Source organism: Maniola jurtina, chromosome Z (assembly GCF_905333055.1).
Source record: "Maniola jurtina chromosome Z, ilManJurt1.1, whole genome shotgun sequence".
NCBI lineage: Eukaryota > Metazoa > Arthropoda > Insecta > Lepidoptera > Nymphalidae > Maniola > Maniola jurtina.
In genome coordinates this window covers 8,898,624-8,915,298 of record NC_060058.1, presented here as the reverse complement: position 1 = coordinate 8,915,298, position 16,675 = coordinate 8,898,624, and the positions used below count along the sequence as shown (strand labels likewise).

The window sequence follows — 16,675 nt, the reverse complement described above, 5'->3', positions numbered from 1 at the left end:
CCAACAGAAAATAATGTTATATCTAGATGGTATCTACGTTTACCTACGTCTGTCATTTTGTCTATGATCAACCTAAAATGTTTTGACTCATATGGTTTGCTCTTTACCGTAATAGCCTAGTAGTTGAGACGCCCGCATCTTATTCGGGAAGTCTGGGGTTCGACCCCGGACACGCATCTCTAACTTTTCAAGCAATTAAATGTCACTTGTTGGAAAATGTCGCGAGGAAACCTGCATGCCTAACTAAGATTTCTCCATTTTCTCAAAGGTGTGTAGAGTCTGCCAATCCGCACTTGGCCAGCGTGGTGGCCTAGGTACGTGCACACGTGCACAGTTAGTTAGATGGTGATGGGTTGTTGTTGATGATGAATGATGATGATGATATTTCGTTAGTGAAAATAATTTCCACGAGTTATCAATTTTTTTAATCCCCGACACAAAAAGAGGGGTGTTAGTTTGACGTGTGTATCTGTGTATCTGTCTGTGGCATCGTAGCTCCTAAACTAATGAACTAATTTAAATTTAGTTTTTTAATTTTTTTTATGTTTGAAAGGTGTCTTGATCGAAAGTGTTCTTAGCTATAATCCAAGAAAATCGGTTCAGCTTTTGAAAGTTATCAGCTCTTTTCTAGTTATTGTGACCTTCACTTGTCGGGGGTGTTATAAATTTTTAATTTACACTTTTTAATAGGTAAGTTGAAATTCGGGAGCTTTAACTTTAAAAAAGTTTATGGTAGGATGTCAACTGTCAAAGTTGTTGGAGTGTATATTATTTTGTTAACAATTTATAATCATAGCCAAAATGTTTGGTAGATATTACAATATAACCACGAAGAATACTCTCTCATTGCTAACTTAGTCAACAACAAATTTAGGGGGATTTTTTGCTCCCCTAGGCTCGCATAATATCGCCAGTTCATTAAAACCCTTTTCATTAACTCTGCATTCGTGCAATTATAATTAGGAGGCCTTGTCAGATGGTTTTTTGTGTGTTTCTTTAATCTACGGTTCAAAGTGCACTTAAATTGACCTTGTTAATTTAATTAAATGGTTAGAAATACAGACCTATTTACGAAGGGTTAGTAAGATCTGCAGTTGCGCCTTCAATGGTAATCCCTTAAAATATAATTATTATTTGGAGACAAATCCACACTAATATCATAAATGCGAAAGTATATCAGTCTGTCTTTCATGGCCCAACCATTTAAATGATTTTTACAAAAGGTACAAAGATACTAAAGGGGCTATGTCCTTTTTCGAGATGCTAGCTATCTGTAAACCAAATTTTGTTATATCGGTTAAACGCACAGACAGTCACGCACACTTCCAGTAAGGTAGGTAATAACATGATAGGATTAGGTACCAACATTTATGGCTTATACTTACGTACTTACACTTGAACATTCGCCTTCGACAAACGCATTTGAAAGGGCCATATTGTTCTCGATTCAAGTCTAGAGCACATGCACGTACCTAAGTACAGGGTATGTGTACAGAACCCTTGCGTGGAACATATAAAGAGCTCAAGTGATCGCTTTGACGTCGGAAATCAGGAAACGTGCTTTTACCAACCCCCGTTTGTGACGGTTGGATTTAATATCACGATTAACCCGCTTTGTTTACAAAATATGTCAAAGATATTTTTATGAAAGGGTAAAAGCTTTGGCTAGATTAAATTTAGTTTTCTTTGTTTTAATTTTTTTCACTTAGGTATACGTACGAAAAATTTCATCATGATCAACCCATTTCCGCCCCACTACTGAGTACGGGTCTCCTCTCAGAATGAGAAGGGTTTAGGCCATAGTCTGCCACGCTGGCCAAATACGGATTGGCACACTTCACACACCTTTTAGAACATAGAAACTCTCAGTCATGCTGGATTCCTCACGATGTTTTCCTTCACCGTTAAAGCAAGTGATATTTAATTTCTTAAAACGTACATAACTGAAAAGTTAGTGGTGCGTGCCCGGGATCGAACCACCGACCTCCGATTAGGAGGCGGACGTTCCAATGACTTCTATGTATACTACATAGAAGTCATTGGGACATTTTAACCACTAGGCTATCACAGTTTCACGAACAATTTACCTGATAAAAGAAAGATAAGTAGTGGAAGTTTTTCATAGTATTTTTAATTTATACTTGTCCCAGTTGAGGCCCGCAATTTCATCCATATGAATTTATGTTTTAAAAATCTCTTTGATTTTTCGGGATATATAGAAGACTATGTTTTTCTCCAGGTTTTTAATAATATTCATGGTAAGAATCACGCCGATTCTTTGCGTTATTGCAGCGTGATTGACGGACAAACCAATAAACAAACATTCTTTCGCATTTATATTATGAGTTGAGGCGGGTTGGGTAGTGTGATGTCCACGCCTTCGTCTGTATGGATTTCTGTTTTAGACATCCCAGGGAAATTCTTTAATAATCTTATCAGGGAATTTCTTTATTCATTAGTTCTATATACTTAACATTCCTTTTAAGGAGCATTAGTTTTTGAGAATTCCCACGTTTTTTGTCGATAACTCGAAAAATTCAATACAAAATATATATTTTTTCAAGATTTAAAATATTTTTATTCAATTATACTTTTACAAGTTCTTTTGAATCGTCAAAAGCATCTACCACTGGTTGGGAATGCCTTTCCTACCGAGAAAAACCAGCAAGAAACTCGGCGGCAAAAACCAGCAAAAAAACTAAAAATATTATCTGCAGTTGGCAACTTTTTAAAGGACGCCAGATTTGTGGCTGGGTTAAAAATGGGACCGTCCGTAAAATACGGCAGATTTTGGAACCCAGTCAGACCTCACCTATAACTTTTTATAAGAGCTGTGTTAGCTGTCAAGTCAAACAAACCGCTATATTTTCAAATTAATGGAATTATAATTACGAGTATTTGGTAAAGTTCGAAGAACTGTTTGCCAGCGTGGGGGTGCAGCATTGTGATAAGGGGTGTAACGTGACTCATTCGTGAATCACTCGCTCTATTACCCACTGTTAAATAGTCAAAGCCAAAAACAAAGCTCGACTTTTCCTTCACAAACGTCATCGAAAAAAGGTTTTTGAAAAAAAAAATGGTCGTAAATGTGACTAATATTCCTACTTTCCCCAACAATTAAGGTTACTCGTAACGTATAATTATATTATTTGTTGTTTTAGATCTAATACTAAGCTCATTATTGATTTACCTCTTCATTAAATGTGCTCGGCAATAATAAAATTAATTAATATAATAAAATTATGTTTATTAGGGTTCCGTACCTCAAAAGGAAAAACGGAACCCTTATAAGATCACTTTATTGTCTGTCTGTCTGTCCATCTATCGTGTTTGTCAAGAAAACCTATAGGATACTTCCCGTTGACCTAGAATCATGAAATTTGCCAGGTAGGTAGGTATTATAGCACAAGCAAATGAAAAAATCTGAAAACCTGGTTTTGGCTCATTGCGTACAAATCTTATTTCCGTGCAAAACGTACATGTACGTATATGTAAAAACTGTACATGAGTCCAAAGTTCGTAATTTCGATCACTAAATAGGTACATACATCTGATATGTATATCTGTCTATGAATTGAAAATAAACTAAAGGGGATATAACTGTAATTGCTTAGTATTTTTAAAAACATATTACCGTAACACGCTTGATATTTAAACTTTGAAAAAATAACCAAATTTTCAAGGTACCTACCTATCGGAAAAGCGTGAGTGGATTTTTTTTGTGGTTTACCTCCTCGAATGACATAGAAGCGATATAAATAAACCACATATTTGTAAAATGACTATGGCCAGAAATAAAAACACATTTCATACCACAAAAAACATTATTTTTATTTCATAAAAGATAAGGATTTAAAACAAAAATCTTCAAGCAACAAATAATAATATTAATAATATTATAATAATTATCGGGTAGGAAAATGCATCTAAAGGCTCTAGCCTGTCTTTAAACATAACTATATAGTAACTGTTCGAATTTATCCAATATTGGACTTACAAAATTGCATGAACGGTCAGGGACGTCGCAAAGGCTATAATCTATATGTAAAATCTGCAGATAGTTGATAAAGTATAGCTTGAGACCTGTGACAGTTATCAGAGTGACATAAATAGGGCTGCGGCATTGTTGAAAATCCATCATAATAATATCGATATTATTGATACAAATGTTGTGTTTATTTTTTTTTCATAATATTTTTTATACTAGGATAGTAATTTTTAACTACCTATTATAATGAAATCAAACAAAAGGAAGATTCCATGTATTCATGTAACGGTTCTAATCCAAATCATACTATAGACTTTGGTTACGATACCAAAAGGAACGTCAATAATAATGTACATAAATCAATGAAGTATGATATTTTTCGCGTACATTATTTATAAATTTTTACCATTAAACATACTTAACTTCATAAGCGTCATTTGGATGACATCTGTCACAGGTCTCAAGCTATATTTTATTGTAACAGATCGACAGAACACAAATACAGGCACTAAAACCAGCAGGTTTTAATTATTTATGTAAAATCATGAAAACACGCCGAAAATGGAAAAGACTTTAAGCCCCAGCGACGTCACTGCAAAATATTTTCCAACAACTAAAGCAGTAGTTACATGAAAATTCAAGTTACTCGTACTGACTTCTATAAAAAATCAGATCACAAACTTATTACATTTAGGTTATGAAGTTTTTTTTAATATATCTACATAATATATTCATGTATTAATTTATTTAGGTTACTACTAGCGCTTATAACGCTTATTTATAAGTCTATAATATATATTATCAAATAGATTAGGAAGTCATAACGGAGGTAACGATGACGGATACGGCTAGTGCTCGGTTCACAGGATAAACGGCAGCCCTCTGATGCCAAATAAGTCAGTCTGCCTGCGCTGAGTGGTTGCGTTTTCTATTTATGGCACCTGAAGAGCGAGTTAATGTGACTAAAAAAAGAAAAAAGATATGGATTTGGCTGGTGATGGTAGAAAGTAAATATAACCTTTAAATTAATTTTCTTTCTTCTTTCTTTCTTTATTCTGTGAACACAGCACCAGCCATGTCCGTGATCGTTGGGTGCCAAATTTGTTATGACCTCCCCGTCTAAAAGGAATATCTATGCATTCTTAAACAAATGCAAACATTGACGTTCAATCGGCGACACTGTGCCACCAATAAAAATCTATAAAAATAAAACTGAAAGACGCAACCCGACGCCGGATTCAATGTTATGCAAGGCGCTATCATCTAAATACAATTGATATGAGTTTCATATTCGCGACGGAATAAATACTACAGTTTCGATTGTGATGTATGGGGCTCGAAGTGGCCTATGGATTTTTTTTTTACAAAAATGATGTCGCAGTCTGAAATCTACCTATTTATACCGATAGTTACCTAGATAATCAAAAATATAATAGGCCATTTTGTTATAACACCGCCGGCCATTACAGGTTTTAACAGAATCATCATTGTAACGAACCATTATTATTATATTAGGTACTACCTCTCACGCCCGGTTACAAAATAGATATATATAAAATCCAAAGGAAATATTATAATATACTTACATAAATAAAAATAAATAAACCTACATACACATTTACATAAATACATATTTGTACCGGGCGGAAGATCACACCCCGGCAGGGGAGACCAAACGGCCGGGAGTCAGGGCGACAGGTTGAGAAACCGGCGGACTAACGAAACGGAAACGATTCGGATGATTTCAGTGGACTCCACATGCCACATGTCGGAAACCTCGTTAGCCAGATCGAGGCTACTTGCGTTTTTCTCTGCATGGCAAACCGAAAAACCTTTCAGCCAGTAGTGATGCAGTCCATCGGGTCCCGGGCTTTTCCAATTCGGGGCCCGTCTTACTGCACCAGCTACATCCTCCGCAATGATTGCGACCGGGTTCATGGGTTCTATTCTGGCACATGCTTCCTCTACCGCCGCAATCCAAGGGCCCTCCTCATACTCCACCTCTCTCGAGTAGCTATGCAGTCTGCCAATGAGGAGTCTGGTTAGGGTGATACGGTGTTCTATTCTCTTCTTCCAGGCCGGTTCCGCGCTGCGCCTTGTAGCAGCAGCACGCCCCAGTCCCGGAGTCTTGTCACCGATGAATAGGTGCACGGCTAGCGCCGCACCGAAGAGTATTGAAGCCGTATCACCCAGGCCAGTGCTGCTCTCCAGATGTTGTGGCAGCATTTTGTTAATGGCCTCAATGACATCCCGCGTCGCTACATTTAGTGTAAGCCGGGAGAGCCGCGGTCAATTCTCTAGAGGAGCGCTCCGGATTTCAGAAATCGCCTCTTCTAGAATCCCTTTCATCCGCTCTATATTAAGGGAGACTGTTCCCTTAGTGTCTTCCTCCACAGGCAAATCTTGTGAGGTGGTAATTGTCTCCTCGCGGACAGGCGCCGCCTGGGAGACGATTTGCTCTGCGGTAGGTGCTGAGACTTCCGGGACAGCCTCACGTCGTAATCGTTCGAGCTCGGTAGCGTTAAAGATGTTAGAACGCTGAATATACCGAGCTCGGTCTGCCAGGTTTTGTTCCGTGAGAGTTAAGTTCGGCTCGAGGAGCAGGAACTCGCCGTACACTGCCGCTCGGTAGCCAGTCCGAACCATTATTATTATTATTGTATTCAATACATCCCGAATGATGCTTTGAACATAAAATGACTTATTATAATGTAATATAATTTCGTGGCTATGTAAGTGACTCGATGGTGCGACAGCGATTTTGAAAAAAAAAATTAAAATGGCGGCCTCACTCCACTTCGAACCCCTTTCTTGCCCAATTTTATCTTTATTGTTAAAAATCATACAAAAAATTATTACTCCATTTAAAAGGACATCATCTGCAATTGGCTAACATTGTTTTTGCTGATCAAGTGAAATTTTATTTCAATGAGGTATAATGAATATATTTTGTTAGTACAAGTTCAAAAACCTTCAAAGTAGGTATGCCATTTACGTTTTACTAACAGTTGTAAATTAAGTAATTGTGTAGGCAACTATCGTTTAAATAAAATAAAAATGCCTTTTATTACTTCTCTACCTTACATTATTATACTATGAAAAAATACTACCTATTTATTTTTTATTTATATTAAATACCTACTAATATATTTTCTCTTTATTTAAACGATATCTTCGGTATCTTCTAAATAAAAAGAAAATATAAGCCAGAATGTAGGATTTTATGCGATACCAGCAAAAAATTAGCTTGTGCCATATTATAAAATGATGTCCTTTTTTATATCAATAGGTACGGAGCCAATAATCGTATGAACGCTTTATTTTACGTAAGCGCGAACGTACATTATTAATGTTAGCGTTATAAATGGTGTGATGTTATAAATTCGTTAATATTTTCACTTTTGCTAAGCAACCTCAACGAAAAATAAAAAGAAAATTGTTAATAAATCTACATTAAAATAAATAAAACTAATCACAAATTAAATTAATAATAATATTACGATATATTAATCTATAAAAAGTTCTTGCACATGTTCATTTGACCAAAGAACACCGATGAGCAACTGTGCATTTCAATTAGTTTACAAAAACAATAAAGCAAAGTTTACACAGCCCGGTTACACAGACCCCTCATGTGTAATGCTCTTACGTTATTAGGGTCTTTAAACAGACCTCCTTATAAATAATAAAATAACTTTTCCTAGGAAAAAAATCACCAAAACAATTTTGGTATTTACTATACAATAATAAAATAGCACACAAATTCACAGTAAGCCAAATTATTATGATCCGATGATTTGTTGAACGTATCATAATGATCGCGTTTTCCCATCCACCCCGAAAACTTTACAAATTGTAAGTGTACGTCACTTAAAATTATCACATCTGCAGACCTAGCACTATATATATTATAAAGTTAAAATAAACACAAAATAAAATTATCCCAACCGGAGTTCCAATATTGCAATTGACAGAATTCTAACATCATAATATTTAACATAACAAACAGACGACAATAAGAACTGAAATCATTATAAAGAAAAACTAGTCATCATACTTTATATTAGAGGATTTAGCAGGATTTAAGAAAACTATTATTTTATGTTGATTTTGTTCAACTTTTTGGTCTTGACATTCTCAAAATAACATTTCTTCGGTCGACTTCAAAGTGAAAAGTCGAAAGTGGATTGAATTAAAACCTCATAATAATATATTCAAATATCACTTGCGTAGTGCTTATTGGTGTATTTTGTAAATCTTACCATAATATTAAATAGTTTAACATAATCCATTATGTACTCTGTCATTACTGTATGATAAAATCTGTTATGTTGGTATAGCATTATCATTCATAGAACAATAAACGTTAGACCTCAAACATAACGTCACTTCATTAAAATAACGATTGCCCTGTGGTATCGGTTATTGCACATAACATAAAAATAATTGCACAGAGTCAACAAGTGACCTAGTCGCGAGTCTTTTGGCTATTTGTTTATAGACTACAGGCCCATGTTCAAAATGGATGGGTCATATGAACCACCAGATGACGTATATAGTACGATATAAGACCATGCAATAATAAGATTCAGCACTATGCCGTCACTTGTAAGGTGTCCAACTGAGTGCTGGTGAAAATTCAAAAGTGAAGGTAGAGTGAGTACATTTTGGTCATATATTTTTGTACGGCATTTTTACCATCGATAGATTCATGAAAAATAATAAGAAAGCGCGCAGTGCTGTCAAAAAATGGTGCGCCACAAATTCAGTAATTTTTTTGATTTTCTGACAATTTCCAGGGTAAATTTGGTCATTTCATTCTGTACAGCATTAGTTTCATACTGTTTCAATACAGCCTCTAATCCATTATTCCGCAACGCCGTACAAAAATCATGCGACAAGGAGAAAAAATTGAGGGTAGCAACCCGTTCTCTTTCCGTGGTCCGGGGGGGGTTATTTTATGCTCTTATATCGTCCTGTATACGTCACCTGGTAGTTCATATGACCCATAAATTTTTTGGGCATGGGCCAGTAGTCTATTACTGCCTACACTTGGCGACATTCGATGTGTTGAGATCACAGAACACAAAGCCGCGTCCGAACTGACAAGATGAACCTTCTTGGAGAGCAAGCTGCAATAAAGGGGGGGTATCCGTTCCTCTATAGTGCTTTTGGTCTTTCAAATTACGATATTGTCTTTGATTAATCTTAATACTTGCAAGGGATATTCAAAAACTTGTCTGTTACTAGAACTGGTCGTCAGATTCGGTCGAGACTCATCTATTTTGATTTACTAACGGGCAACGGTATAGCTAAAGGCCGTCGTAGATTGAAGCGCACGCTAGACCTCATCTTAGCGAACCGAATCGGAACGCATTTTTCATCACTGAAAATGTGTGCCGATAGTCTAGTCCACGTATTCTAGGCGGTAACTTAAGTATTGTTCGCTATGTACAAACACGTCATTTAATAAAACTTGAACAGTAAGTTACTTGTCAGTCCAGACGAGACCTCAGTGGCATTCCGAATAATTGTGATTACAATTTTGGTAATAAACTATATTTCTTCGAATATAAATAAGTAACGTTCATACATATTTACACTAATGAGACGGCGTTGAGTTGAATCTCTCAGCTGTATCTATATTACAGCCTTACATAATTTATACATTTCTCTCTATACAAAGAGAATACGTAGATGTATCACCAGCCTTAGATATCGCTCCCCATATACCAAATATATAAATTTCCTAGCATTATTAAATCAGTATCAGTAAATCTAGAAAGCTTTTATAACCTTAATCAATAATATTTAGAACATTTCTAAATATTATAAATCTACATTAATAAACCCTCGATAAATAATATTGTTTTAGCAATAATAATAATTATAATTGTAACATGATTTATGCAAACATTGATGTAACAGGAAAAAAATGTATTTGAACAGAGGTAACATGTACAGGGCATGTAAGAAACATATATGAAACCCTCGATGCAAAGTTATATTGTACGAGATTTACGTGATAGACTTTACCATTCAGTGTCGTATTTATTATAAGCCCCTGCACATGCGAATGGATTTAGATGTTTCATTTAAATCGTTCACGGTTTCATTTTATGTTTGACAGTAATACCAATATAACAAGTGTAATACTTACTATAATAATTGTGATACTAATTTCTGTATGATTAATCTTCCGTTTCAAACATCCTAATACATATTTGATAAATTATGCTATTATTAGTGCTACGGATTCCAGAATATGTCATAAGCTATATCAAATTAAATTAATAAAAGAAGCGAAGCGAATACAAAGTAAACGAGGGTTTTCTAAAAGCGCAAATCCATATTAATATTATAAATGCGAAAGTGTGTCTGTCTGTCTGTCTGCTACCTTTTCACGGCCCAACAGTTTAACCGATTCTGACGAAATGCGGTATAGAGTTAGCTTATATCCCGGGGATGGACATAGGCTGCTTTTTATCCCGTAAAATCAAAGAGTTCCCACTAATCCAATCCGTTTAACCGATTTGCATGAAATTTGGTACCGAGGTAGCTTGCGTCTCTGTAATTGACATAGGCAACTTTTTATTCCAGAAACAGTTCCCACGGGGTCTTTAAAAACCTAAATCCACGCGGACGAAGTCGCGGGCATCCTCTAGTCTTAGTAATAATAATTAGACTTCGTTATCTTGTCGTCTTCACAGACGTCAACTCAGATGATGAGTAGACAGGGAAAAGGTAGGCACACTTAAAAACGTAAGCTGTTGCCAGCCGTCCGACGGCCGGAGGAATATAAAATAATATATTATAATTATCAGTCAGACTATGACTTTTGCAATGATTGATCAAGTTGTTCTAAGTGTCGGCAGGTTAGTTATAGAAATAATTCATAAAAGATCTGCACGCTCCCCGTACAATTATCTCTTAAATTAAAGATCAATATTAAGAACACCTTAAATTTCTAAAAAAAAGGCATATTTGACTGAGGTCGGGATTGGCACCCTGGTACCAAGAGAAAATTACACGTGAAATCGTCTAATGGAATCGCCTTAAAGGTCAAATAGCAATGCCACCGGTGAGACTATTAAAAATTATATGGTCATCTGACCAGTCGGACGGCTAGCAACAGCCAAAATTTATAAGTGTGTCATTTTGTCCCAAACCTACTCATCCTGTGTTTTGACGTCTATGAATACGACTAGATAGCGGAGTCCTAGTAATAAGAAGTACTTCACTCATTAACAGAAACGAAGTAGTTTTTAACCAACTTGTAAAAAGGAGGTTTCATTTCGGCGCGTTATTTTTACTACTAAGATTTTTATACCAAAATGGCTGTGATGCTAATTGTTTTATTCATTACATTCTCTATAAGTATTTACAACAAGAGACACTTTTGAGACATCAGTTATTATCACGTGATTTTACTTAAAAATGATTATTGATAAAATAATAATAATTAGCATATACCTTAAATAATAATATATTATGCTTTACTATTAATTCTATAATACATAGTCTACGTTGTTAAATTTAACCAATAGCAAAAATATAATATGCAGTCGTTAGTTAATAAATAGATTGTTTTTCAATGGCATGCATATTATGTTTAATAAGTACTGAATAAAGTAATTTGGTTTCAGTATCAGTTTATATTCAGAATTACCCTTATCAGCTCAGTTCTGCGCACGCACACGTAACATAGATATATTGTGATTTTTTACGTTATAATGCACGTCGCAATACTAACATTTGGTTTCTTTAAAAACTCTATATGCAGTTTGTTTTTATAGAAATTTTATATAAATAATTATGAATATAGATTTTGTATATTTGTACCTAATTCCAGAAGATAAAAATGTTAATGACAACGAAATCCAATTTTAACTTTACATGCTTTCGCACATGATCCCTTAAGGGCGTTTTTCTGCGCGCTCATTTTAGTATAGGCGCTAACCGGCTCGCTATTTCACGCCGTAATATACTATCGAAGACTAAAAGGGCTCATTTTGACGTCTTTGCTTGAACAAGGTGTCAATCAGTAGCAATATGAATTCCGACCAACGACTCACACGAATACGAACTTGAAAACCGTCTACGCGCGAACAGTAACGAACTTAGATGCTCAAATAAACCTCAATTTGGAACCGCTCTTTTCATCAATTGGATTTCTTTCAACATTTTAACAGTCTTTGATATACAAAAAAAAAACTGCATAGCATTTTACTAATGTCGGTACCCGGTAGGTTTTCCTACCATAATACAAATGTCTGCGTGTTGACGCCAAAAGCGGCAACCCGAGCGCAGTAGATGGCATATTTATTAAAAATATAGAACGTGTACGCCCCGTTCTATACCAATGAAGACGCGCCCACTACCACTCTCACGATACACACTAAATCCTGGTCAACGCACCGTTAACTTCGAACTAAAGACCGATCTGAGAGATACATCTAATACTTACTAAACGACAACTTCAGTTTTGATATTTATCAATTTAAATTCAATAGACAAGAAGCTAGTCGAATTACTATTCTTACTTTTATTTGCGAAAATGTACGAATGAGCAGACTTCATTTGATAAAATACCACAAGAGTTTATCTGATGCTACCTGGATTCAAAATAAATACTCGGCCCAAATTGCCTATTCTTGCATTAGATTCTACATCTAAAATTATGACATACACGTATGCATGTATGCTAAACAGCTATTAAAATATTAAGCCCAATTCATCAATAATTTTAAATAGGATAAAATATTATGCGACAAAAATTAGAATAGAAATGAGTTTTCGCTGTCTTGTGTGATGTAAAAACGTTATAATATATGACGGAGTGAGAGGGTGTTATCAGGTTATCGTGGGCATATTTTCACTTTTTATTACTTTGTAGGCGCTTCTAATGATTATTAAGATTGAAGCATGATCTAACCACTAGTAAACCTGGATAATAACTAACCGGATACGTCGGGATAGCAACCTTTAGATTAACCGAGCTTTCGTGGGCGTACTAACGATATTCTTGGACTGTTTAAGTGATATTGAACTACCTTCGACTACAACCATGATAACTCTCACTTACTGCATGTCACAACTACCAGCGTAACTAGGTAAACCTAACCTACCTAGACCGGCTCCTCCACCCCTACACCGGTCCCAAACCGACCATCTAACCTAATCACCACAATATCAACTCGTCTAACCAACAGTACCACTTTAGGTAACCACAATTCTACAGTACGACAGACTATGCCTACTGAGAAGTGTCCTCGGCAACAACCGGACGAATAATGCCCCGCTACGCACAGCGTGTCTGATTTTATAGTCCAACGACGAAAGTGGGGAGATGACGTAATGCTGAGTGAGCAAAGTGTTGACAGCTAAAAGTCGGTACCGCCGACATACCAAAACTTACAATAACAACAACAATTAGTCATGTCTAAATCAACTCTGAGGGTATTTTAGTACTTGATGAACAAAGTAATGTTTAACTTTTGATTTGAATAGTTTGATTATTAGTAACTATTAACGCCTTCGCGCCGACACGGCCATACTGACAGGCGGTGCGCGCTCTGCACCTGCCTAACGATTGATGTTGATTCTGAAACTAAAATACATTCTCTTCTGAGTTTGGTATCTGTCAGCATCAAATGATGCTTAGTTATATTTGTAGTAAACCAGCACATCTTCAATGTTTCTGGTTTTTGAGCTTATTTAGTAACAAGTAAAATCTCGTTAGTATTTGTGTGTGTGTGCGTGTGCGTGTGTGTGTGTGTGTGTGTGTGTGCGTGCGTGTGTGAGTACGTGTGTGTGTGTGTTTCGTGGATAACTCGTGGATAGAACTCGTGGATTTCTCGTAGATAAACTCGTGGATTTCTCGTAGATAAACTCGTGGATTTCTCGTGGATTGTCTCGTAGATAAACTCGTGGATTTCTCGTAGATAAACTCGTGGATTTCTCGTGGATTGTCTCGTAGATAAACTCGTGGATAGAACTTGTGTGTGTGTGTGTGTGTGTGTGCGTGTGTGTGTGTGTGTGTGTGTGTGTCTGTGTGTGTGTGGCTCGTGTAAAAGAGAAAACTTGCTATAATCAAAGGCTCGGCTTTTCCTGATTAACTTTTAGTAAAAGAGTTCATTACGTAACAAAGTACAACGCTAGTGCTAAACAACAAGTTCATTGTTGACATCGTACTGCTACAGCTACAATACGAAATTTTCTTTAATTCTATACAGCATGGTTGGATAAGAAATCAACTCTATCTCATTAGTGAAGACCATCCCAATAGTGAATAGTATCACGTGTCTTAGTCAGTAAAAGTGTCGTTACTATCACCTATATCGAGCAATAGTAACTCATACCACCTAAACCAAGTGACGAATGACGATAAACTAGTCGTTACTGTCACCTAAATCGAGCAATAGTAAGTAATGCTACCTAAATCGAGGTACGATAAACTTGTCGTTACTATCACCTAAATCGGGTGACGATAACTATACGCAAGGTTTTGGATAATTGGGTTTTAGAATATGGTAACTCGGCGTTTTTATTCCGTCTCATTTTCCATGGTTGCTTCTTTAGTGAGTTGTTCCAGCGACTCTTCTCGAGAAGTGGATGATCCGGGATCCGTGTATACGTCTTCTGGCGCCGACACGGTTTCTTGACTACCAGGTTTACTTCATTTCGAGGTTCGATGACAAGGTGGTTTTGCGGCGGCATATCTGATGATCGACCTGGTGGATCAGCGGTCGATCCCACTTCTGATGACGGAGTGAGAGGGTGTTATCAGGTTATCGTGGGCATATTTTCACTTTTTATTACTTTGTAGGCGCTTCTAATGATTATTAAGATTGAAGCATGATCTAACCACTAGTAAACCTGGATAATAACTAACCGGATACGTCGGGATAGCAACCTTTAGATTAACCGAGCTTTCGTGGGCGTACTAACGATATTCTTGGACTGTTTAAGTGATATTGAACTACCTTCGACTACAACCATGATAACTCTCACTTACTGCATGTCACAACTACCAGCGTAACTAGGTAAACCTAACCTACCTAGACCGGCTCCTCCACCCCTACACCGGTCCCAAACCGACCATCTAACCTAATCACCACAATATCAACTCGTCTAACCAACAGTACCACTTTAGGTAACCACAATTCTACAGTACGACAGACTATGCCTACTGAGAAGTGTCCTCGGCAACAACCGGACGAATAATGCCCCGCTACGCACAGCGTGTCTGATTTTATAGTCCAACGACGAAAGTGGGGAGATGACGTAATGCTGAGTGAGCAAAGTGTTGACAGCTAAAAGTCGGTACCGCCGACATACCAAAACTTACAATAACAACAACAATTAGTCATGTCTAAATCAACTCTGAGGGTATTTTAGTACTTGATGAACAAAGTAATGTTTAACTTTTGATTTGAATAGTTTGATTATTAGTAACTATTAACGCCTTCGCGCCGACATATATTATGCAAAATAATTTCCCTCACAAACCGTATTTTTCAAGTAAAAAATGACAGGTTGAAGTCATTGACTTTCCTATTATCTTGATCGCATTGTACTGCTATCAAACTATAGCTAGTTAGTTTACAAATTAAATGAAATGCCATGATGCCATAATATATACTCAAAATGGAATTAGTGGCCTGAATAAATCGACTTTGACTTTTATGTAATACATATTGAGCCTATAGAAAAGTAGTCTCAAAAACAGTACATAGTTATTTTATACCAAAGGCAACGACAGGTTTAAGCAGACTGTCGACGTTTGACGTATGTATATTAGTGAAAGATTGTAATATAGTAGAAGCATTTCTTAGGCCGAATCCTATTTCATTATGTAATAGTACACTAGGGGCAGTTATTCACACGAGGTTCTATACATTACTCACAGTCTGTCAACACTAAAGTTAAAATATTATTACACCTGTTTTAAATATAGGACCATATACAGTGTTTTTTTTTAACTGGGACTGTATACATCCAAAACCATAGGCGATACAGTCAATTTCATTGATTTTTATGGACAACTCACGCTTGACCAAAAAATTGACTATGCCAAAATCGTTTTAACAAAAAATAGACCTAACGGCTTCTTCGATAGTTTCCATGTCACCTATGGGTTTGGATTTCACCATACTGTCCCATTTAAAAAAAAAACACTATCTTTTTATTTCATAGTACAAAAAAAAATAACGTTTTCAACATTATATTTTTAGTTTTTACTTATATTACATAAAATAATAATAGAAAGACAATAGAACATCTTGCACATTTTAGATGTTAAATGTTAAAATATCGAGTACTAAACAGAAATGATTGGATGCCTAAGACGTAAGCGACTAGAATTAATATAAAAACCTGTTTTGCAGGTACAACATTTTCTACTTGGTTATTTTTCTGGTCAGACTTTGCATGCCTAAAATGTACTCGTACCTAATATTTCTAGCTTGCAATTTTTTTTTACAACCTGATCAAAATGGGATAAGGTACCTTGTGGTTGTATGGAATTTTTATTAATGTGTTTAGTGTATTTAAATAATATATTAATATAATTGAGTATTGTGATGAATTTCTCAATTTAAAAACAGTCATTTTTGGACGGCAAGTTTAATGAAACTCCTTGGGTTCATATTACATTCTTCAAGTAATGTGCTTTAAGTTTGTATT

The 16,675-nt window shown here is 36.0% G+C and overlaps 1 protein-coding gene and 1 long non-coding RNA gene across 2 annotated transcripts in view; both read right to left on the bottom strand.

Moving 5' to 3' along the window:
• LOC123880211 overlaps nucleotides 1–16,675 on the bottom strand; it is a 140,015-nt gene that overhangs the window by 99,620 nt on the left and 23,720 nt on the right. The window contains exon 2 of the long non-coding RNA XR_006799185.1: nucleotides 1,469–1,472. This is a non-coding gene — a long non-coding RNA (uncharacterized LOC123880211). The remainder of the gene's footprint in view (nucleotides 1–1,468; nucleotides 1,473–16,675) is intronic.
• Nucleotides 225–16,675, bottom strand: part of LOC123880166 (roquin-1) — a 30,494-nt gene continuing 14,043 nt past the window's right edge. Inside the window, exon 17 of the transcript XR_006799174.1 lies at nucleotides 225–239. The gene's annotated coding sequence lies outside the window, so the exon portion shown is untranslated. The remainder of the gene's footprint in view (nucleotides 240–16,675) is intronic.